The sequence below is a fragment of the Phascolarctos cinereus genome, unplaced genomic scaffold, assembly GCF_003287225.1.
Source record: "Phascolarctos cinereus isolate Bilbo 61053 unplaced genomic scaffold, phaCin_HiC Scaffold_4;HRSCAF=312, whole genome shotgun sequence".
In the NCBI taxonomy this organism is placed as follows: domain Eukaryota; kingdom Metazoa; phylum Chordata; class Mammalia; order Diprotodontia; family Phascolarctidae; genus Phascolarctos; species Phascolarctos cinereus.
Window position 1 is genome coordinate 493,217,088 of NW_027555847.1, and position 26,368 is coordinate 493,243,455.

The window sequence follows — 26,368 nt, forward strand, 5'->3', positions numbered from 1 at the left end:
CAGCCAAATTCCTTCACCTATTCTTTCTCCCATATAACCTTTTCCTATGACAGCTGGATATCTCTCACTCACTTTCTCATAGTCTATATATTTTCTATGCACATTTAGTGACTTAATCATAGACATGCCATGTGGACAATTTTTTAACTTTCCATGTCAACAACAGTCAAGAAAAAATGCTGATTTTAAAAAATAACCTAGAGGATAATTAATGATTATTTAGAGCAGAATAAATATTTTCTTCTCTACAAAACTGCCTTCTCCTAGGATTCTCAATCAATCAAACAAATAATCAATCAATCAACACTTGTTTTTTAATCTCCTGTGGATAAGATATTTTTATTTAAAAGAAAGAATACCTGTCTCAGTGATATTATATTCTATTAATGGAAAGCAACATTTTCATATCTACACCTATATGTGCATGTGCACACACACAGAGGCATGCATACATATATCATAGACTTACATTTGTATATATGCCAAATTGAGGCATCTATAAATGTATATGCATATACACACACTTATATAAACATACATATATGCATGCACACATATACATAGACACATGCTTATACGTGTGTATATGTGTGTGTGTATATATATATGTATTTAGACATGTGTGTATGTGTGTGTGCATGTAATTTCCATGAGGTAGAGGTAGAAGAGTAGTGCATTCCAAGTATGGGGAAGGACTAGAGAGAAGATATTGGGAAGGGAATGTAGTGTCATATGGGAAGAACAAAAGGAAGGCCAATTTTAGTAGAGTTTGGGACCCTGTATAATCAGAGTGGAAAGGCAGGTTGAGGTCAAGCTGTGAAAGGCTTTAAAAGCCAAATGGAGGAGTTTAAATTTGATCCTAAGGACAATAAGGGGCTATTAAAGTTTATTGAGCAATGGAGTACTGTGGTCAGATCTATACTTTAGGAATTTCACTTTAGCATCAGTGTGAAGGATGGAATGAAAACTGTGGCAAGGAGAGTAATTAAGAGGTTATGGTCATGGTCCAGGTAAGAAATAACGAGAGGAAAAATTAGAATGGCGTCTGCATGAAAGGAGAAAAAAGTGCCATACGTTACAGATATTGTGGAGATAAAAATGGTAATATTTGGCAACTGATTGGCTATGTGGAGTGAAGGAGGTTGAGGAATAGAGTGTAACATTGGTTTTATGAAACTTCGATACCATAACATTTTCAATAGTTTTGATTGAAATAAGAAAATTTTGTTTAGGAATTTTTTTAAAAAAAACAAACAAGCATAAGGAGTTACATTTTGTACATTTTGAGTTTAAAAAGGAAATCCAATTCATTGACAATTCATAAAGTGAAACTGGAGTTCAAGATCTTAGAAAGACCTTTTTTGAAAATTGTTGTTGGATCAGAAATCAAATCCCCTTGCAAGAGCTCAAAATGAAACAACATATTTGGATTTAATGTTGATCTGAACAAAAGGTGTTGTGATTCAAAGTGCTTATGCAACTTCCAAGGTATTCATTTCCAAGAGTAGCTTAAATACTATGAGAACCAGCCAGATGAACTATGTCCTTAGGCAGTGACAGAAGCAGCAGAAATGATTGCTAAACCACTGGCAATGATATTAGAAAGATCATGAAAAATTGAAAGGATACCCTAAGACTTCAGAAGATCAACTGGAAGCCAGTGAGCTTGGCTATGATTTCTGAGAACATTACAGAGAAGATAAATAAAAAATGGCTATTGAACATGTAAAGGGGAGTGATTACAAAGACCCAGTAGGTTTCAAAGATAGATCTTACCAGAGTAACATTATTTCCTTTTTTTGCTAGAACAACTTAATTGGTAAATAAAGGGGAATGCTATGGATATAGCTTACTTAGATTTTTACAGATCATTTTATAAAGCATCTTGTATTATTCTTGTGGAAAAGATTAAGATGTGAACTAGATTTTAATGCAACTTGGTGGGGAAGCTCCAATGGAATGTCCCTAGGATGTATGCCAGACTTTATGCTACTTCATCCTTTTATCACTGACTTGGGCAAGGACTTAGATGGCACTTGCAGAGGCTGAATGGCCTTTCTTAGAGTATGATATAGTAGAGAAAACGAGTGATATGGTGGATAGAGCAGTGGACTTCTAAACCAGAAAACCGGAACTTGAATTCTGTCGCAGAAATTTGCAAGTTATATAACCCTGGGCAAGTCATTTATCCTCTCTCAGAATCAGTTCTTTCCAGTGTAGAATGTGCATAATAATAATAATTACACTGCAGGTTAGCAAGTATCAAATGAAATGGTGATTGTAAGAGGTTTTGCAAACCTAAAAACATTATATAGTTGTTGTTGTTGGTGGTGGTGGTGGTGGTAGTATTAGTATTAGTAGTAGCAGTAGTAGCAGTAGTAGTGGTAGAGGTAGTGGTAGTAGTAGTAGTAGTAGTAGTAGTAGTAGTAGTAGTAGTGATGGTGGTATTAGTATTGGAAGTGTTGGAGGTGGAAGTGGTAGAGATGCTGGTGGTACTTTCATTCATATGAGAGTTGGCCTAAATAAAATTTGGGTTCCTTTCAACTTTACAACTGAGTATTTTGGGTGAGAATCTATAATAAAATGATTTGATTATTAACTTGTAATTGAGGATGGAGAATGGATCTGTGATTTCATCACTATAGGGAAGGATGGGAAGGGAAAATATTTATTAAGCATCTGCTATATGCCAGACACCGTACTAAGAAATTTCCAAGTGTCATCTCTTTTGATCTTCACAAGTATGTGAGCTAGGTGATATCATATAGCCTCATTTTACAGTTGAGCAAATGGAGACAGAGGTTAAATAACTTGTCCAAGGCCAAAGAGTTAGCAAGTACATGATTAAGCTCAGATCTTCCTGACTTCAGGCCCAATGTGTTTTTTACTGGACCACCTACTGCCTCACAGATGGTCCAATACAGGTTGTCACCTGCTGTGCTCCATATGATTGTTGTTGCTCACCATATTTGTCTTTCATGATTTTTTTTCTTCCTGGTGTGCTATCTCCATCCATCATAGAATCTGAGAGACCATCTAGTCCAAATCTTACTTAGACAGCAATCTTCTCTATAACCTTCCACACAAGTGACCATCTGTCCTCTAGGTGAAGACCTCCATTGAAAGGGGACATACTTGGGGCAGCTAGGTGGTGCAGTGGATAGTGCACCAGCCCTGGATTCAGGACCACCTGAGTTCAAATCTGGCCTCAGACACATAACACTTACTAGCTGTGTGACCCTGGGCAAGTCACTTAACCCTATTGCCTAAAACAACAACAACAACAAAAAAAGAAAGGGGACATACTATTTCTATGGCAGTTAAATCTATTTGGACTTTGTCTAGTAGTTATGACATTTCTTTTTAACATTATGATGGGATTTAATTCTTTAATTCATCACTCTCTTGCAATTTGGTGGCATTCTGAACAAGGCTAATACTCTAAATGCTTGATGGTAACATTCTTTTCCTTGTAGTTACCTTCTTTAAGCAAATATTCTGTGTTTCCTCAAATGATCCTCATATAGCACTACTTCAAAGTCCTTCATATCCTGTGCATTGGATCTGTACATAGTCAAGTTTATCAATGCCACTATAAAATGTGGCACCTGGAACTGAATGTAAAACTCCAGACATGGTCCAAATCAAATAGAGTACAGTGGTACTATTGATGTTCCAACTCTGGGTACATATCATTACTCTCTTTGTGCCTCAGCATGTTGTTAAGTTTCTATGGGGAAGAAAAATCATCACATGATGGATGGCCATTTCAATTTTGTCCTTGAACTTTAGATGTACATTCCATTGTAAGACCATATTAATAACTTTTCTATAGCAAGCAGCACCTACTGGGGCTTGTATTTCCTTCATAAAATATTCAAAAGCCCATGGTCATCCCATTCCACTTTGGTGAAAGAAGTCTTACATGTAACAGAAAAATAGTAAATGTCCCCCAGTTGCTCCTAAGATTTTGTTGTATATAGAACCTACACCATAAGGATCAATTTAATCTAAAATTAATTAAAGCATTGTGTCAGGCCAAGCTTTCACACTTAATATGCAACTACATATCCAATAGAGATGATGTGGTATAATTAATAGATCATTAGACTTAAAGTCAGGAAGACTTGGGCCTCAAACATTTACTATCTGAGTGAACCTGGGAAAATCACTAAACCACTCTTTGCCTCAGTTTTCTTACCTGTAAAAAGATGTGACTGAACTGGATGATCCCTAAATTTCCTTACAGCTCAAGAGAAATAATCCCATGACTTTCTACTTAATTAATTGTTCTTTGTATACTGTTTCCTGTGATGAAACATTTGTTATTCTGATTCTTTTCTTTTCTTTTTTTTTAAATTTACCATGAAACTACTACCCTGCAACATATTTAGTATTTTGGAGAAGAATGGGACAAAAGGTGAGAGAAGAGTGAGAAAAAGGAATGTCATAACAGTGTGTTCTCTTCTTCCTTCTCCTAACCTTCAACTCTCTTCTGTTTCTTTCTTTCTCCCCTGCCTTTCTCATTCCTTAGGCTTAAAGTGATAAAATAATCATTTTCACCTATGGCAAAAGGAAGACATTATTCGAAAGCAAAAGCAATAAAATATTTAGTGCTTTGACACACTATGCCACCTGATCCTACTTTAGAGCTACAGTTCACAGGATTTAAAAGGATTTTATTCTTGAGGAGTCTAAACACTGACTTTCTATATAGTGTTTTTTAACTGTAAGGTCTTACTTTGGAAACCTTGTCTATTATTTAAAAGCCAGTCATTTCCTTAGGGCAATATTTCTTTCTTCTGAACATATGCTGATAGTTTTGAGACTGCTAGTGCTCCCATCAATGCCAGACTATGGTGCAAGAGTTCACTTGGAGGTCACACCAATGTCCTTGCTTTTTCTTTTCCAATTCTAGTTCAGTTTTCCAAGTTTTCCAAGGCTATCTAGATCAATCCCTTAGCATTTATGTCGACGAATAAGCTGACCAATTCCTTCAGTTTCAGTCTGGCTTTAGATTCTGTTTTTTTTCTAACATAAACCGTGACTTTACAGTGACTTGTTGATATTTACCAACTCAAAATTATGTGGTTGCCTTGAGTGGCTTCCTGAAGCAATATATATTCAAAATGTGAACCAACAGTAAGGTATGTTGTTCATGTTTATCAATTTTTTTTTTTGCCATTTGTATTTTGAAAAATGGAACCATCATACTGACCAAGGATCACTGTAAGAAATTATTTTTAAAATATTATAAATTATAGAAATAGAATGATATATTTTGTTTTTATCAAATGTTATAAATAACACAATCAGATTAAAACCTATAATGAATACATCAATCTCATTTATAAAAACAATATTAAAAATAGCATTCTCAATTCATTGTTGAAAATATGATATAATCCCTGATATGGAAATTTAAATGACCCTTAGGTTGAATTTTATTCAGTTTTTGTAAACTCTGTTCCAGAGTGAGGTAGGGTGAAGTAAACAAGAACTACCATTGTCTATGGCTCATTTGGCATCTCTACTTAGAGTTAGTGTGCAAAATTCATAGGTAAATCTATGTGAGTGGGAATACCCCAGTTCTGATATCTTACTGGATTTTAGTGGTAAGTATAGGCATGAATAACAACCAAAAGTTATTTAAATCTCAGTCCATCAAGCATTTCTTTTTTACTGAAACAATAGAGTAAATCCAAATGCTGATATCTTGATACTTCTCAATGCTTAAGGAAATAGAAACAAATATACACAAAATGCCCAGATATGTTGATAATATTTTAAATAGAATACTGATGATGGAAGCAGAGAAGAGAAAGTGACACGGATAAAAAAGAGGGTAAAAAGAAATCTGAGTCATAGTGAAGTAGTAGTACTTTAGAATATTCGTGGCATTCTTTCATTATTTTATTTACTAGGTTTATTGGGTAAGAAGTTGAACCAAATGGGAAACAGGTTGAAAGGACCAATATGGTAAGTGGGCCAAAGTGAAGACATTAATTCTGAGTATATTTCTGCTGTTAATTGATGAAAAATTATTACACAAATGAGGTAAAGAAATTCCACATTTCCTTAGCCAGTAGATGGTGAAGTTCTTACTATGAGATGATATGGTTGAGGACTGAATCAGTTTTGCACACAAGTTATTTGTAAAATGCTACAAAGGAAGATGAGTGAAGATGACTTTGAAACTTGAAATAAGACTCCTAGACAGAGTTGCTTAGTCAGCAGATTTTTACTTGTAAGCACGTGGGATGTATGCAAACAATGTGAGTATAATCAATTAGCACTTTTTTCCTATAATACTTCTTTTATACAGGAAACCCATAAAACAACAGGAATCCCTAATCCATTCTCTTTGGCTACCAGTATTTTTGACTACTTCATTTTCTGTGAGCTGTTCTCTTTGATCTGAACTCCACAAACATCATGGTTCCCCCCAGGATACCTGAAAACAATCACCTTGGAGACTGACTCAGATTTGAAATGACTTCTTAGCAACCTTACTTGCCTCACCCCTCTGACTGGAGGGATGAAAGACAGAAAAAGGAACTCCTCCCAAGGTCTCCCTTTATAGAAGACTCAGACTTTCCCAAGTAACTTCATTTTCCATCAGGTGCTCTGCTTGGTTTCAACTCCACAAACATCATGCCTCTCTTCCCCTTCACCTTTTGTGCCCTACCCCCATTTTAGCTTTCTTTTGTGTATTGTCTTCCCCCAATGAGTTGTAAGCTCCTTGAAGGCAGGGACAGTCATTTTCCTATTTGTATCTTCAGTGCTTAGCATAGTGTCATGCACATAATAGTCACTTAAACGTTTATTGACTGACTGACAGTTTTGTGATTGTAATGTAACTTGACTATCAGGATGAAGAAATATGTGGAAACCTTTGAATTTGGCCTTATGGTTATTCACCATCTTGTGGCTTTCCATTATCTGTAAAAGGCAAGATGGAGTACCTTGAGTATATTAGATTCCACTACAAGATTATGATCAACGTTATTTTACATAAAGCAGTTGAGAAGAAAGCAAATATATGGAGATACACATAGGATTTTTTTGTAGATGATATTGGGAACAAGACAACAGAGTTGAAATGAGACATCATCTAGCACTTTTTTTTTAAAGGGGATCTTATCTTGTCAATAACAATTATAGAACAGCCATATCTGAACTGTCCTACATTTTTATATACCTTATATAATTAAAATGGCTTTTAAGATAGTGTTGGAAAGAAAGGATGACTGGATCTCACCACACACATAAAGCTTTTATTAGAGGCAAGTCAATTTTGAAAGTTCAGAAGGATCAATTTTCTTTTTTTTTCCTTTTTTTTTCTTTTTGCTTTTAGGCAATTGGGGTTAAGTGACTTGCCCAGGGTCACACAGCTAGTAAGTGTCAAGTGTTTGGTCTGAGGCTGGAATTGAACTCAGGTCCTCCTGACTTCAGGGCTGGTGCTCTGTCCACTGCGCCACCTAGCTGCCCCTAGAAGGATCAATTTTCAAGACAACTGAAAGATCAAAAGATTTCTAAGGAATGTGAAAGATCTTAGCTCCTTAAATTTAAATTTGTAGCTAATGTGTGCAGTTCCTTAAAGGTCTTAAGATATAATTTCATATACCATTGTTACCTATGTTCCTGCCTTATTCTGCATTAGACTAATTTTCAGGAGAAAAACTTGTAATCTGCCCCACTATCTAGCATGTAATAGTTGTGTAATAAAGTTTTGTTCAATGAATATATATTTTTAGCGTTGTGTTTATATTATCAACTCTTGCAAACTTTATAAGGTGTGAAGGTGATCTATATTATTATGTCATATAATATGAGTGATCTATCTATTTTTCCATTAGTTAACCATACCTTTTAGATATTAAATCCTTGTTAGAAATATCAGATCCAAAGTTTTTCCCCCTCCCAATTGACTGCTTCCTTTCTTATAATAGACAGAGTATTTTTCTTTGTGAAAAAGTTTCTTTCAATTCATTTGATCTATATAACCTATTTTTTTTTTGTAATTACCTTTATAATTCAATTGAGAATTAATCTCCTCCCTATGGCTGTGGAGAATACATAGTTTGCTTTTATACTAATTTTTATGTAGTGTGATCTTTAAAACTTAAGTCATACAATTTTAAATGTATTGAAGAATTTGGTCTAACATGTTTGTCTGAGCCTAATTTCTACCAGACCACTTTCCAATTTTCCTAGTACTTTTAACCAAATAGAGAATTCTTTATTAAGAGATTTATGTTCTGGTATTTAAGAAACACTGGGTTATTGAACTTCATTATTTCTGATTCTGCCTTGTCTAGTCTGTTTCATTGATCTTCTTTTAACCAATAACATGATTTTGATAATTATTATTTTTTAAATATGATTTGAGATCTTGAAGTGCTATTTCTCCTTCATTCCTAACTTTTCCACCATTATTTCCCTTAATAGTTTATATCTCTTGTTCCTCTAGAATTTTATTATTTTATCTAGCTATATCCCTGTGGTATTTTAATTGGCATAGTGTTAAATATGAAAATTAATTGGTATTATTGTAATTTTTATTATATTGACATGGCTTAGTTACAAGCACTGAATATTTCTCCAGTTATTTAAGCTGTCTTTTGTTTATTTACTGAACATTTTGTAATTAAATCTATATAATTATTGATTTACTTTGGCAGACTGATGCCTGAATGTTTTATGCATTTTGTAGTTACATTGAATTTTATTATTATCTCTTAGAAGTTTTTAAAAAAATATATAAATATATTGAAAAGACAGTCTCCCTGCAGATGTTCCAACAAAGGATGAAGAACACCAGAGAAGTTAGTGACTGGTAAATCTAAGGTGAAACCATAAGGCATCATCTTTCTAGGTCAAGATTGTAAATCTCTTGCATAGGAAAATGACCAAACTGAAAAATGGGGAAGGATTGTGGGTCAAGATCATAGATGCAGCATCTGGGCTCTGAACATTGCTATAGCTCTCTCAATTCATGCTAAGAACAGGATTCCACTTCACATTCTGTGCTCAAAATAGCCACAATAAGGCAGTCGCTGTGCTTTTTCTTTGGCTCCAGAGTGGGATTGAGAACTTAGCCCAGAGCACAACTAGGCTAGCAATGCTACTACTCTGACTACAACTCAGGATTTAGTCCTTTTTCCATGCCCCCCTTCCCCCTGTCAAGTTTATAACTGAATTGGGCATTTCTGAAAATGCTGAGCCTATTATAATATTACCAAACTAATTTTCATATTTAATATTATACTAATTAAAATATCAGAGTGATATATTAGATATATTACAGATAGCTATGGAAAGGCACTGCAGCCAGCAACAATGCGGTAGAGCTATACCTAGGAACAACTGTGTTGCCTAGACCCGAACTGGGATCTGTATTTCAGAAAGTCTAACTTGGCAATGATCAGACTTTGTAAGGCCTGCTGAAACTTTATGACTCACTGGCCTTAGCCACCCTTGTGATTTTTTGAAAAAAATTTGAAACAGCATTCAATGCTCAGAGAATACAGTTGTAGGATCCCAGATCAGGATCATGTAATATCATAACAGTCTCATCAGAAGATCATGGAATCAAGACCTAAAACCAAATACTCTTATGTGAAGTGAAGCTGAAGAAATGAATAAGGAAAAGATAAGGAACTATTTTGATGCTAGGGATGCCTATACCCCTACCTAACAGAAGAAAAAAAATAAACACTCCAAAATGACTACAAGCCAAGACTCAAAGAAAAAGACAATTTGGCTACAAGATCAATTATAATTCCTAAAAGAAATGAAGCTAGAATTAAAAAAAAAAGGGTGATATTACCAATGAAATAAGAGCACTAAAAGAAAGATTTAGAGAGTAAATTGCTGTTTTTGAGGAATGACTTAGAAAGAGAATTAACAATTTAGATCTTTATAAGAGAGACAAAACCTTGCTGATGTGACAAATTCCTTGAAAACTGAAAACAGCTAGATAGAAGTTAATGACTCCATGATATAAGAAATATTTTTAAAAAGAAGCAAAAAGATGTTTTTTAAAGTAGAAGGAAATGTAAGTTTGTGCATTAAAAGTGACTTGGAAAACATAAGCAGGAGAGAGAATTTAAGAATCATCCTATTACAAAGATCCATTACTAAAATAACTGACTTGAAATAATATTTAAAGAAATCTTGAAAGAAAATGGCTCAGACATTCAAACAAGAAAGGCAAGGAGAAAGTATAATTTTCTGTCTATTCTATTTTCCTTTTAATTATACACACACACACACACACACTTGTGTATATGTATATATACAAACATATAACATGCATATATATATATATATATATATATATATATATATACACATATGTATGTGTGTGTGTATACACATATATTTCTTCTTTTGCCTCTTTGTACATCTCATGGAATTAAACCTTCAAAAATACCAAGTTTCATTTCCCTCTTCTACACTATTTCTGTTATTGCCTTTATAGTATTTGTCTCCTCACCTCATCCTTCTTTTCTCTATTGTGCTTAATTCTAAGAAATACAATTTCATGTCAGAAGTAATAAGGAGAGAAGCATTGCCCCCTGTTAGAAATTTCCTTATGTCTCAAACCAGGCATTCTAGTTCTAACTCCTGCCCTCTCCATGAACATTCTCTCCCTGCTTCTCATGCTGTCTTCTTGATGGGTTTATGCCCTTCTACCCTTCTGGATTCCACTTGTACCTGTATCTCTGATAATAATTTCCTTTCTCCTGAGGTAAAATGTTGTCAGTGAAGGCACTAAACTCTATCACAAGTTTCTCTATGAGTACCAAATACCTGCAGATTAAACCCATTACAAAGTCCTTATTATCCATTAAAAATATATATCTTTTTCCCCATGGTAGTGATTCTCAATAAGACCCTCTTTCTACAAGTCAAGATCTCCCCCATTTTTTACTCCTATTTACTCATCTTTCTCCTACGTCTTCCAATCTCCCATGGCCCCTAATTTTAAAAGCTGAGCAACAGCAAAAGTTATCTTCCCCCTCATTGTTTACTCATGGAATTAATTAGGGTACCTTATATATTTACCTCTATTCTGCCATCCCTCTCTTCTTTGATGCACTTTCTAATTCCTCAATTCAGTTCCCCAAATATATTTATTCACTTCCATTCTTTAGTATTTTACATATTCTCCTCTAGAATCATTTCTGCTATTTAAATTTGTATTTTATCTTTTTCCTCCTTGATCACTTTTTAGAAGAAATCTTTAATGAATTCTCTTTGTTGTTTTTGTTTCCATTTTTGCTTTTTACTCCCTAGGTATTTTTCTTTTTTCTTTTCTTTATTTTTTAAAATTTGTTTGCAGCAAAGGTCATTTGGGGTTACTGGTTTAGCTCCCTTGTTTTTTATCTAATTGTATTTAATGGAAAAATCAGAGTTTCTACATGCAAAATAAGTGGGCAATTAATTTGCTGAACAATAAAAATGTTCCTTTTGTTGCATGATCATTTTATTACCAGTGATTTAACTCTAAGTAACATTTATTAATTTTAGAATAAATGAAAGGGCAATAGTTCTGTACTAGGAACTTATTTGCTTTTTTTTATCTTTGTTTTTACTAGATCTGTAGGAAGGAGGATGACATCACAGAATGTGTGCATTTGTTAAATTTCATCTAATTAGTGGTTGGAAATGAGTTCAGATATAACTTTTACAGTATGTTCTAATGTAATATGACATAAAACATAGATGAATCACATACCTTTGATATTTAGGGCTCACACTGGAAATATCATTTTGGTGAGATGAGCTGCTTAGTTACGCAATTCACAATTTTGCCCTCCTATGCACACATAGTTCTCCTTGACTACAGAATTTTTAACATATGTCTTTATCTCATTTATATATTTATGTGTTTATTTAATTTCATCCCCCAAACTTGCTGAGCAAAAATATCCTAATTAAAATCCCTTAATACGTTCTTCTTCATTGGGTCTTACTTGTACACAGCACACATAGAAATGACTCTCTCTTTAATCCATTTTTATGTCAATGACCATACATATTTTGCGTGAGCTCTTTTGGCAAGTGAAAGTAAGCATGTGTCCTTGAATAATTGCTAATCCCTCAATGTTTACATTCATACCTTTCAGGATTTCATTTGTATTAGCAATGCACTGAAATAATAAGCTGTATTAACTTCAGAAAGAAGTTTTGCTAATCAGTAATAAAAGGCTGAATGAAGTATGAAAAGGACCTGTTACAATAGATATAGTTAGTTTGACAAACAGTTCAGACTCTCATTACTCTTTGTATACAACCATAGCAAGCAATAACCACCATGAACAAATCTTTGGCAACCCCTTCTGAATTCCCAAGCTTATGACCAATAGGATTTTAAATACTGTAAGTAATATTTCTCATAATAGTCAAGAATTAGTGGATAAATCAAATTGGCCCAGGAGGTAACCATTCCAGTTCTTGTAAATATCGTGACTCTGTGGAAATTGCCCAAGCTACATTATCAGTTGTAAAATAAGGCCCAGTGGTCTTGAGAACACCATAACATTCTCCTCTTAAAGATGGTATGCATAGTTCATAAAATCAAGGCGTGTAAAACATTGCTACAAGATTAGGACATGGAAAAATACTGACAGTATTATTTTGAGATGAATACATCTGTACGTACAAAAATAACATTTTGTCAATTACCAGTTTATCATTCCCCCTGTACCTGTGTACCTCAAAAATCCCTTATATATCCTGAACCTTCACATGCAAATTGGCCATCTTCAGGTGGCCACCAACATTAAGGTTTAAGCATTTAACTTTCAAAATAGTTCTCTGGAGGATATTTCCCCTCCCTGGGAGTATATTTCCCCTCCTTGATAATGCATCTTCCCTCCTTGGGAGTGTGCTTTTCCTATAGGACCCACCCTGCCTACCTGAATGGACCACTTGAAATGAATCATGCCCCCTTCGATTCCCAACACAGTGTTACACTTAGGTGAGTTTTATTCTAGTTAATATCTATATATCTGACTCTTATATCAGATCTCCTTTTATGCTTTCCCATTCCCCCTTCTCTCCCACTCTTCTCTATTCTCTCAAATAAAATTTGAATATTGAACTTGTCCTCATTGTTATGACATTATTTATGGCAATTAAACTTATCATTAAGGGGCTTGTTTTTCCCAACAGGCAGACCCATGAGCTTTTTCTTGTACATGGACCTGTCCCTGCCATTTGTACCTCCAGTAGGGATTTGGGCACTTTGAGCCCAGCCCTAGAAAGCAAGGGAAGAAGGGTGTATCTCTTTTCTTCTAAGAGAGACTTCCTTATGCCAGAGGACTGTCACAAGACAATCTCCTCTCACCAGTAGCTATGCAGTATGAATAGCCTAGACATCCTTTTAGTGTTACTGCTTTTCTTGGTCAAGGTCAAGAGTTAAGCATTTAATGTATGAAATTATTTAGCTCCATCTTGATGTTCTGGATCACTCCTTTCATACAGGAAATATTTAAATAATTTGGCAATTATTTAATCCTGCTTGACAAACCAGTGTTTTTAACTTAGAAATCCTCCCAGCATAACTTGAACAGACAACATTTTAAATTGCAAATCTCTTCTTGAAGTAGTAGTTCTCATAGGAGATGGCTTTGGGGCCTAATTTGGATTTTAAACATATAAAAGAATTATGAGAGTTTCAAATAGGCCATATGATGTTAAGAAAGACAGAAATTTAATCATTTAAGGTTTAATCATCACTAGCAAAATGAAATGGAAAATTATGCAGATAACTCAGGCCTGAAATATACAGAAAACTGATACCAAAGGGCTGAGGAGACTGTCTTAGAATTTGTATTATTAATTGACATGCTAAATTACCTTTACATATTTTGTCTGATGCAAAGATAATAAATTCTGGTCAAGAAAGTAGTCACTAGTCAGATATTCCATTGACCAAATTTCTAATATCTATAATAAAAAAATATACTCAATGATAAAACTCTACTGTCCTTAATTTAACCTTTCATTCATGATTTATAATACTCTTTAGGATCTTGCAATACATTTAGTTGATCTTTATGTCCATTAATTATCTTTTTCTTGTAAATGGTCCCAAGAACCAACTAATACAAGTTCCTAGTTGATAGACTGCATTCCCGTATAGATCTTTCAGACTCATTTCCTCTTGTTTACTCTTTTCCTCCAAGAGAGATAATTATCATCATTGGAGGTTATTTTTTTATGAATGAGTTAGGCAAAAGTTGTCTCTCTAACAAAATCAACATTGTATGAAATTTGCATTGTATTTATATTTGTTTAATTTATTTTAATTTAATTTAATGCAGGGTATCCCAAAAGTCTTAGTGTATTCTTAATTCTGGTCAAGCTTTGAACTGAGACACCCTGAATTTATTAAGTAAAGGATACTATATTAAGAACTGGTGACATAAAGATTTAAAAAAAGATATGGCTAATTCCTATAAAGAATGTATAATGTAGTTGTAGAGATAAGATATATTCATCTTCCCTCACCTGAGTACATTTCAAATAATCATAGCAAATGTAAGCATAAAAATTTTTATTTTTAGAGCACCTTTGAGGTTATAAAGTGCTTTTCTCATCACATTCCAGGACAGGAAGAGGACCAAGAAGTGTGATGCAAGCCATGAAGGGAGAGAGTACTAAGAAGATTAGTAAACAGTATTTAATTGGCATACATTATGAGTTTTAGGACTAAGAAAAGGCCATTGGATTTACAATTGTTGACCTTTAAGAACAGTTTCAGTAAAATTTAGAAAGTCAGATCATAAAGGACTAAAATGAGTCAGTGTTGAAGACATGGAGTTATTTAATATAGATTACTCTTTTTAGAAATCCAAATATGAAGGTGAGAAAGAAAAAATATCTGTTTTTCTTAACTTAGGTTAAGATACATCTGAGCATATTGGTAGGTAAAAGAAAGGGGACCACTGCATTGTTGAAATGGCTGACCATAGGGACAAGAGTGAATTGGGAGAAAAATGAATTAATAATAGAAGAAATGTACTGGGGCAAAGGGAGGGGGGAATAAGGTAGAATATGAGTGTTGTGAGTTGTGTGCTGTTATACAGATATCTACTGATTAAGCCATGCTTTCCCCACCATTTTTGTCATTCTTCATTTTAATGGAGAAAGGAAAAGAAGCATTTGATTCCAAGTCAAAAAAAAAGTCAACATTCATTTGCTAAGCCTTGGCATATGGACATATGGATATATGTCAACTGGGAAGCATGTATGAAAACAACTTTCTGGGTGATCTCATTGCCTTTATCTTATAATTATGGTTTTTTTTTAAGGGTCAGTCCTCCTCATATAAGTCTTTATTTGGAGACAGGTCTTCTTTAGGAGATATGGAGGCCTTGCTTGGGATGCTCAGAGCTATTCCAACTATTGTTTCTCTAAGAAGTGCCGTCAGTTCATCTTTTTTCCCCCATACCCATCTTATTTCACCTGTAGGGTCTGTTATGTTTGGACATTTCCCTCTCCTTTGCTGGTCATTTGACAAAGATCTTTTCATTAATTCTAATGGGACCATTTCATCAGTGATTGCTTTTCATATCACCACTCTGTATTTGATTATTATTTTCTTTTCCTCACTGAAAGAATGTGTGTGTGTGTGTGTGTGTGTGTGTGTGTGTGTGTGTGTGTGTACAGTTATACAGTTAATTCCTGTTTCTTATTATCTAAATCTTTATTATGTATAGGAAAAAGTATCCATTAATTAAATTGCCACGACATTAATTTCATTGAACAGTAAGTGCTTTTACACTTCCCTGACTTCTGGGTTATGGTGGCTGCAATGCTGAATGACCTAAATCTTAAATGGTGATATAACATTAATCATTATGAGAAGCAAAACCTGCAAAGTCATAAATTGAAGATAAATCTGTTTGGGGGGCAATTTACTATTCAGACTTCATGCTCACACTGTGAATAATTTTTATTGCATGCTGAGACAATAACACATTTATAATGTGGGGCCAAAATGAACTCAACTTCATTATCTGGGGAAGCAATTCACAACTAGTCATAGAATTAGCCTTGTGTAGTAGAAACAATTTAACCACAAGTTGTGAGTTGGAAGAAAGCCAAGTAATTCCATCAAGTTCCTGGCCCTACTGTTGGAAATGATTTGTTAACTTTGTTTAAAATTACTCCAGATGTGTTACTAGGTCTTTATGTGATTAATAGAAAGTGGATCCCAGTGGAGCAGTGATTTCAGGGTGGAACAGGCTTTGATGTGGAACAGCATTAAGAGTGATATAAATAGCAAAACAAAAAGAAGTAATCATTTACCTCTCAGAACTTTCTGTCTTATCAAACTTTTAATGGAATCACTTTTTTTAAACTGATTCTAGGTTAAGTGTTTACAGACAAACTCTGGTCTGGAAATATATTTTCCTTTGAATGTATTTTCTTTTGAAAGCTGAAGGTTGAGATTCCCCCAACTCTCAACTCAATTCTGAGTGCTATTTGTCCTTTAGATAGAAAGGCACATCCACCACTTCTAGTGGATAAACCTCTCATTACCTCAGTCAGCAGCTTCTCTGTGTGAACTAAATAAAAGATCAGTTTTAAAAAACTGAGTTCACCTAGGTTTCTTGATAATTTTCATGTAAGAAGTAATCATAATAAGTGCTTTCCTGACAATCTGTCTCCAAATCAATGCAAATAGCAAACTGGTAATCTTTCAGACATGAAATGAAAAAAAAATTTCAAAGTTTAATGGTAGCAAAGAAATGTATAATAAATAATTGCATAATATTCTCCTGCTGAAACTAAGTGGAGTAGTTAAATTGCATATTAACATTTTAACTGTTTAAACACTACAATTATAAGTTGAATGATTATCCACCATATATATTATAACAAGATATGGTCACTCAATTAAATCATTTTGAAAATTCATTTTTGATCTGTTTTCTGTTCTGAAACCCTAATGTGCGATAGGAATGAATTCCCTTATTTTTAATGAATTAATTACAGGCCATCTATCTAAAGTCTCTGCAGTATTTTCTCTTGTATCTTGATTCAGATATTTTTTATTTTAAAATGCAATCTTTTATGCAAGATCATTTTGACAATAATTCAACAAATATTTATTGAACAACTAATGTACAGCATGTGACTGTGTCAGGTACTGGACAATGAAGCAAAATTAGCTATGATAGTGTTCTTGCCATAGTGAACCGTACGGTTTAAGTGGAACAAATGGCTAAGAGAGCTGCAAACAAAATATTATGTGCACCCATAGGGATGACATCCCATTTTATGTGGATTGTCTAATTTAAAACAAATGTGTCATTCAATTGGATTCAATAGTACAGCTACCTTTAAATAGATGAGCCAATGAAATGGCATAGTTCTAATTAGAATTATGACCATTGATTAAAATGATATTAGAATAAATCATAACATTGAAAGAGAGGTATTTTAATTAGAGTTTAATGGAAGGAGTACTGACATTTCACAATATCCACATATTACACATATCAGCACATTGACTATTCAGTCCTGAACTAAAAATAATAATAGTACCTACCTCACAGTCTTGTGAGGATCAAATGCGATAATGCATATAATGCTTTGCAAATCTCAAAGTACTACATATATGTTAACTATTATTATTATAAGCAAAACTTGATATTTGAAATGTTGGCAAATTAGGTCTGCAGATAACATAATGATTCTATTTAAATCTGCCATTACTTTGTGTTGCTCCAGGTGGTACTCCTGTTGGTACAAACATTTACCAAGGTCCTTTGTTTTGCATTAGTTTTGATCTTAGACTCTGATATGCTATGTTAAAAGCATATAACGGAGGCTTTACTAGTATGGGAAGATTTTAAATACAAACTCAGTATATATCATCCAAGTACTAGCATAACTATGAAGTGAAAAGGGCTCAGGAATTGCAGTCAGAGGATCTGGCTTTCAATTTGTGTTCTCCTACTCAATTGAGCTTAAATGTCCCTAGTAGGTCACTTAACCTCGTTAGCATTCAGTTTCTTTATCTGGAAAATGAAGAGATTGGACTAGATGACCTCTAAATTTCCTTCCACCTCTAAATCTGTGATCCTATTGTCCTGATTTCAAAGATTAATTATCAGATTGTACTGAGGGTGATGAATTTTGAGCAATATCATCTTATAAAGGTCACCTATTAAGACATATAGAGACTATATCAGTAGATGAAACTACTTACACCAAAGCAATCATCAATCATCAGTTTTGAAATACTTAAGTAAAGGTGATTTTTATGTTTATAGTTTACAATTATGTGTACACACCCTATAAGACCAAACTCTTATCCAAACACACACAAATACAGACAGTGTAGGAGCTATAAATAAAATTCCTCCAGCAGCTTCAGGGTTAAACACAGGGCTCAGTATAATTACCACACATTCAATAGGACCAGGTACTAGGTTACAGATGTGCATTCAAGGAATACACATAAGAAGTATTAGTTTCTAAAGTTTTCCATTTCATCAAGTGCTAGATAGTATGGCTTATGGAAAGCTAGGTGACGTAACAGATAATAGTGCCAGACCTAGAGAAAGAAAGACTCATTTTACTAAATTTAAATTTGGTCTCAGACATTTACTAGGTGTGTGAAGCAAATCATTTAACCCTGTTTGCCTCAGTTTCATCATCTATAAAAGAAGCTGGAGAAGGAAATGGCAAACACTAGTATTTTTGACAAGAAAACCTCAAGTGGGTTCACAGTCATGAAGAGACAGACATGACTGAAAATGACTGAACAAAGGAGAGATTTTACTTTGTAATGACATGTCAGTAGATAAAAGAAGAGGATCATAGATGGAGAGCTGACAGGGACTTCAGAGGCCATGTAGTCCAACCCCTTCATTTTCCAGATAAGGAAACTGAGGTCCAAGTAAGTTAAGTGACTTGCTTAAAGTATGTAGTTAGTATTTTCTTTATTTTTTTCTTAAAGACTAGAAAAAGCTCTTTACAAAATCTCTTGTGTGTGGGATGTTCTTTGCTTTCATTTCATGCAGTCACATGTCTCACATGGCCTGTGTTTCAGAGAAGCTAAAACATCTACAAAATAATCCCAATATTTTATGTATGTCTGTGATCCTTTCCTAATGCTCTTTAACTCTAGTGCCCTCCCTCAGAAAATTATCTCCAGTTTATCATTATATGGATTAACTGTGTTTGCATTGACTCCTCCATTAGACTGTGAGTTCCTCAGAGCAGTCTTTTGTCTTACTTGGTATCCTTGGTGATTAGCTCAGTATTTGCCACATACTAGGTATTTAATAATCATGTATGGGATGACTGACTATACAGTAACAAATATCTACATATCTAGAAAGTTCAGGATGTTTGTCATCACAAAAACAAGTTATTCAGGTGACTGAATTTTTATTTTTTCTCTAGATATTTTGACATCATGTAATTTCATTCAAAATGCAGAGAATAAAAGGACTGTCAATTCATCTCCCCTTAGTAATCTGAAGAAATTAAATAATTGCATCTCATAGTGAATGTTGAAAGTTATTCAATAACAGCCACCATTTCTATTTTTTTCTCCTCTCTTCACACTGTCTTCTTGATTTATCATCCTTTGTACCTGGGGTCCTTAGAAGTTATTTATAAGCTATGGAAATGTTTCCAAGTGAAGGAAGGTGAATATGTCCATAAGTTTGTTTTTCTGTCAAAAGAGAATCTTTTCCTGTATTTTACCTCCTTTACCATTGACTGACCTTGCCTTGTCATTCCCCCAGAATTAATGGTTTGTGGTCAGGTGAACTTTTTTCAGACTCATTTCATATTTTTCTACCCCAGGCTTTTTGACAAACAGAAAAGTTACAAAGATTTATTTGAAGAAAAAAAAATGATCTCATACATTAAGCACATGTCTACATGATGGCAAAAAGAAAAAAAAATAGGAAAAGAAAGATTCAGATGATATATCACATGCCAGTAACCAAAGAGGGATTCCTTTTTGGCTTACACACATTTCTGACTAGTGTAAGGTCCCTGTCAACTTTATTTTTGTATGATTTGATTCAAAGGTGCCAAACTACCCGTCCTATCAGTTGTTGTGAAAATCTGATTTATTTCTACCATAGGAACTACATGTTGAATTGTTGTTTTCTTCAGGTAGCCCCCTTTAACACACAAATTTATTTCATTACTTGTTTCATCTCTGAAGTGAATCCAAACCTCTATCTTCATTATAATTTAATCTATTCTCCATTGTATTACAATTATTTATACATGAAACTGTAGGGAATAGGTTTAGTCCTGGGGACAAAGATATTCATTGCTGATGGGTAGGCTAAAACAATATAATAAAAATGACAATTCTGCCTAATTTACTTATTCAGTACCACAGCAATAAAAATAACAAAAAAAGTTACTTTATAGAGCTAAAAAAAATCATAACACAATTCATCTGGAAGAACAAAAGGTTAAGGATATCAAATGAATCAACACAAAGAGTGAAGGAAGGTGGGCCAGCTATACCAGATTTCAAGTTATATTACAAAGTGGTCATCATCAAAACCATCTGATACTGTTTAAGAAATATAGAATTGGATCAGTGGAATTGATTAGGTACACAATGCATTGTAGTAAATGACCACAGCAGTTTCGTGTTTGAGAAACCCCAAAATCTAAACTTTTGGGACCAGAACTCACCATTTCACAAAAATTGCTGGGAAAACTGGAGAGCAGTTTGTCAGAACTGAGGCATAGACCAACATATCATACCTTATACCAAATTGAATACACTCCTTAGACATGAAGTGTGATACCCTAAGAAATTAAGGGGACGTGGAAAAGTTTACTTGTCAGATCCATGGATGAGGAAATAAGAATTTGTTACCAAGCAAGAAACAGGGAGGATCAAGGGAAGTAAGAGAAATACTTTTGATTGTATCACACTAAAAGGTTTTGCACAAATAAAACTAACGCATACAAAATTAGAGGGCAAGTAGGAAGCTAGGGGAAATTTTTTTATAGCAAGTTTCTCTGATAAAGGCCTCATTTCTCAAATATATAGGGAACAGAGCCAAATTTATAAAAATAAGAGCCATTCCTCCATTGATAAATGACAGTATAAAAGGCAGTTTTAAGAAGGAGAAATCAAAGCTAACAAGTCATCTGAAAAAAAAATACTCTAAAACACTACTGATTAGAGAAATGCAAATTACAACTCTGACACATGACCTCATACACATCAGGTTGACAGAATAGGAAAATGACAAATACTGAATGGAATGTGGGAAAGTTAGACACTAATGTATTGTTGGGACAGTTGAGAGCTGGAGAACAATTTGCAACCATACCTGAAGGGCTATAATATTGTGCATACCCTTTGACCTCAAAATACCGCTACTAGGTCTGTATCTTAAAAGGATGAAAGAAAAAGGAAAGAACCTATATGTACAAAAATATTTATAACTACAGCCAGTCTCTCTGATAAGGGCCTCATTTCTAAAATATATAGAGAATTAAGTCAAATCTATAAGAATACAAGTCATTCCCCAATTGATAAATGGTCAAATAACATGAATAGGCAGTTCTCAGATGAAGAAATTAAGCCATCTATAGTCATATGAAAAAGTGCTATTCATTAGAGAAACACAAACAAAAACAACTCTGAGGTACCACATCACACCTATCAGATTGGTCAACATGACAATACAGGAAAATGATAAATGTTGGAGAAGATGTGGGAAAATTGGAACACTAATGAATTGTTGGTGGAGTTGTAAAATTATCCAACCATTTTGGAGAGCAATTTGGAACTATGCCTCACTGCAGATAGCACTGATCATTAAAGGACAAACTATGGGTGCACATGAAGTGGACTGAAGGTCCTAATACTTTTCTTATGTGCCAATTTTACTGGGATAGAGGTAGGCTCTGGGAATTCATTGATAAAGGGAACTCCTGGGTATTCAAGCTCACCATGTGTTGATACTGTCTCTGGGACTTGTAGTCTTAGGGAGCTGCTTAGAAGACTAAGTTAAGTAATGTTCCAAAGGTCACACAGCTCAGTTATGTGCTGGAGTCAGAACTTGAACCCAGGTCTTTCTGGCTATGCAGTCATTTTTCTATCCCCTAACCAAGCTGCCTCTCTCCAGTGTTATATAAAATAAAAGTAGAAATATGTCCATTAATTGTAATCAAAGGCTTTAATACTTTGCCCCTAGAAATACAACAATGCATTGCAGAAAAAAATTCAGGTAAATTATAAGGAATAATTTATTTTAATCCCTAATTAGATGAAGTAAATATGAAGTTGAGGAACTACTAAAATATGAAAAGAGAAATTTTAAAGAGCCTGAGGTCACTAAAAATGTCCCCTTATAATGCAGACCTTGAAAATTCTATCTAGCAATGAAATGAATAATAACAGCAATAGTAATATATCAAAATATTTTGAAGAATAGATAGACATGGTTGTACAGGAATTTTGAAACACCCCTTTTCTTTTTGAAAGAATGAATCCATTCTTTGTGGATTAACTAAATCAAGACAGTATTTCCAAAAAGCCTTGGCATTTTTCATTACCACAACAAATACATTCTCAGCCCTTGAGAAGGCAGGCAACCTGATATCAATTATATATGTGAAATTATGTAAGACACATTTCCATATTAGGCATGAAGCTCGCTCGTGCACGCGCGTGCGTGCACACACACACACACACCCTGCCTCAAGAAAAATGAAGAAAGTTAAAAATAAGTATGCTTCAATCTATACTCAGAATTTATCAGTTCTCTCTCTGAAAGTGGATAATGTTTTTTTATCGTGGGTCCTTAGGAATTGCCTTGGTTCATTGTTTTTATCAGCATAGCTAAATCTTTCGTAGTTGATCATCTTTACAACATTGCTGTTACTATGTACTATTTCCTGGTTCTGCTCACCTCACTTTGAATCAATTCATATAAGACTTCTCAAGTTTTTCTGAAACCATCCTGCTTGTCATTTCATGTAGCACAATAGTATTACAATCATTTACCACAACCTGTTCAACAATTTCTCAGTTGATGGACATCCCTGCAATGTCCAATTCTTTGCTACCACAAAAAGAGATACTGTAAATATTTCAATACTTATAGGCCCTTTTCTGTTTTCTGGGTCACTTTGGAATACAGACCTAAGTATTGCTGGGTCAAAGGGTATATAAAATGTTATGGCCTTTTGAACATAGTTCCAAATTGTTCTCAAGAATGGTTGGACCAGTTCAAAACTTCACCGATGGTACATTAGAGTCCCAGTTTTTCTACATCCCAGGTAGCATTTGTCATTTTCCTTTTCTTTCATGATGGCCAATATGAGAGATGTGAGGTGGTACCTAAGAGTTTATTTTAATTTGCATTTGCTAAGCTGTGATGACTTAGAGCATTTTTTTAAAATGTGACTTGATTTCTTCTTCTGAAAACTTGTCTTCATATTCTTTGACCATTTATCAATTAGGCAATGATTAACCCAACCTTCTCTTATCCCCTTCCCCTTCTACTTTCCTGTAGGTCAGGATAGATTTCTGTACCCCATTTTCTGTATTTATTTCCAAGTTGCATGTGAAAACACATTTTTTAAAAATATGTGTTTTTAAAACTTTGGGTTCCAAATTTTCTCCCTTCTTCCCTCCCCATCCACCCTCATTGAAAAGGAAACCAACTCAATATAGGTCATACATGTGCAGTCATGCAAAACACTTCAATAGTAGTCATGCTGTGAAAAACTAACTCTATTTCCCTTAATCTTATCTCACCCCCCCATTTATTGTTTTCTTTCTTTTGACCGTGTCCTTCCTCAGAAGTGTTTGCTTCTGATTACATCCCTTCCCAATCTACCCTCCTCTCTATCATTCCCCTGCTGTCTTGTGCCCTTCTCCCCCTATTTTCCTGTAGGGTAAGATAGCTTTCCATACCCAATTGTGTGTGTATGTTATTACCTCCTTAAGCCAAATACTATGAGAATAAGATTCAATCATTCCCTCTCACCTTCCCCTATTTCTCCTCCACTGTAAGAGACTTTTCTGTTGTTTTGTGTGAGAAAATTTACCCCATTCTACCTCTCTGTTTCTCCTTCTATCAGTATAATGCTCTCACCCCTTATTTTTATTCTCCAGATATGACCCCTTCACCTTCAACTCATCCTGTGCTGTCTGTCTATCTATCTATCTATCTATCTATCTATCTATCTATCTATCTATCTATATCTATATATATGCATACATATAATTTTTTCCCTCCAACTACCCTAATACTGACAAAGGTGTCGTGAGCCATAAATATCATCTTTCCATGCAGGAATGTAAGCAGTTCAACCTTAATAAGTCTCTTATGATTTCTTTTCCTGTTTACCTCTTCATGTTTCACTTGAGTCTTGTATTTGAAAGTCAAATTTTCTATTCAGTTCTGATCTTTTCATCAAGAATGCTTGAAAGTCCTCTATTTCACTGAATTAACATTTTCCCCCTGAAGGATTATGTTCAGTTTTGCTGGATAGGTGATTCTTGGTTGTAGTCCTGTCTCCTTTGCCCTCTGGAATATTATATTCCATGCCCTCTGCTCCCTTAATGTAGAAGTTGATAAATCTTATGTTATCCTGATTGTGTTTCCATAATACTTGAATTGTTTCTTTCTGGCTGCTTGTAATATTTTCTCCTTGACCTGGGAATTCTGGAATTTGGCTACACTATTCCTAGAAACTTTCCTTTGGGGATCTCTTTCAGGAGGTGATTGGTGGATTCTTTCAATTTCTGTTTTACCCTCTGTTTCTAGAACATTAAGTCAGTTTTCCTTGATAATTTCTTTTTTTTCCTTGAATTTCTTTTTTTTTAGTTTTCAACATTTACTTCCACAAGATTTTGAGTTTCAAATTTTCATCTCGTCCCTCCCCCCACACCAAGATGGCATCCCTTCCCCTAGTCTGCCCTCCCTTCTATCTCTTCCCTGCCTTCTCTTGGCCCCTTCCCCTTCTACTTTCCTGTGGGGCAGGATAGATTTCTGTATCCCATTTCCCTTATTTCTTATTTCCCAGTTGCATGTGAAAACATTTTTTTTAAACATGTCTTTTTAAAACTTTGGGTTCCAAATTTTTGCCCTTCCTCCCTCTGCACCCACCCTCATTGAAAAGGGAACCAACTAAGGGGCAGGTAGGTGGCACAGTGTATAGACCACCAGCCCTGAAGTCAGGAGGACCTGAGTTCAAATATGGCCTCAGACCAAACACGTGACACTACTAGCTGTGTGACAGTGGGCAAGTCACTTAACACCAATTGCCTAAAAGCCAAAAAAAAAAAAAGGCAACCAACTCAATATAGGTTATACATGTTCCAATTATGCAAAAACATTTCCTTAGTAGTCATGTTGTGAAAAACTAGCTCTATTTCCTTAATCCTATACCATCCCCCCACTTATTCTATTCTTTCTTTTGACCCTGTCCCTCCTCAGAAGTGTTAGCTTTTGATTACCCTTTTTCCCAATCTGCCCTCCTCTCTATCTTTCCCTTGCTCTCTTGTCCTCTTTTCTGCCTATTTTCCTGTAGGGTAAGACAGATTTCCATACCCAATTTAGTGTGTATGTTATTCCCTCCTTAAGCCAGTTCCTATGAGAATAAGATTCACTCATTCCTTCTCAACTTCCCCTGTTTCCCCTCCACTGTAAGAGCCTTTTCTTTTTTTTTTGTGAGATAATTTACCCTGTTCTACCTCTCCCTTTCTCCTTCTCCTAGTATAATCCTCTCTCACCCCTTAATTTTTTTCTCCAGATATGACCCCTTCATCTTCAACTCACCCTGTGCACTCTATCTGTCTATCTATCTATCTATCTATCTATCTATCTATCTATCTATCTATCTATCTATCTATCTATCTATCTATCTGTCTATCTATCTACCTCTCCATCTATCTATCTACATACATATAATTTTCCCCCCTCCAACTACCCTAATACTGACAAAGGTCTCATGAGTTACAAATATCATCTCTCCAGGAATTTAAACAGTTCAACTTTAATAAGTCCCTTATGATTTCTCTTTCCAGTTTACCTCTTCATGTTCCACTTGAGTCTTGTATTTGAAAGTCAAATTTTCTATTCAGTTCTGGTCTTTTCATCAAGAATGCTTGAAAGTCCTCTATTTCACTGAATGACTATTTTTTCCCCTGAAGGATTACACTCAGTTTTGCTGGGTAAGTGATTCTTGGTTGTAATCCTATCTCCTTTGTCAGATCCTATGAGAATAAGATTCAGTCATTCCCTCTCACCTTCCCCTGTTTTCCCTCCACTGTACGAGCCTTTTCTTTTCTGTTTTTTTGTGAGATAATTTACTGTTCTACCTC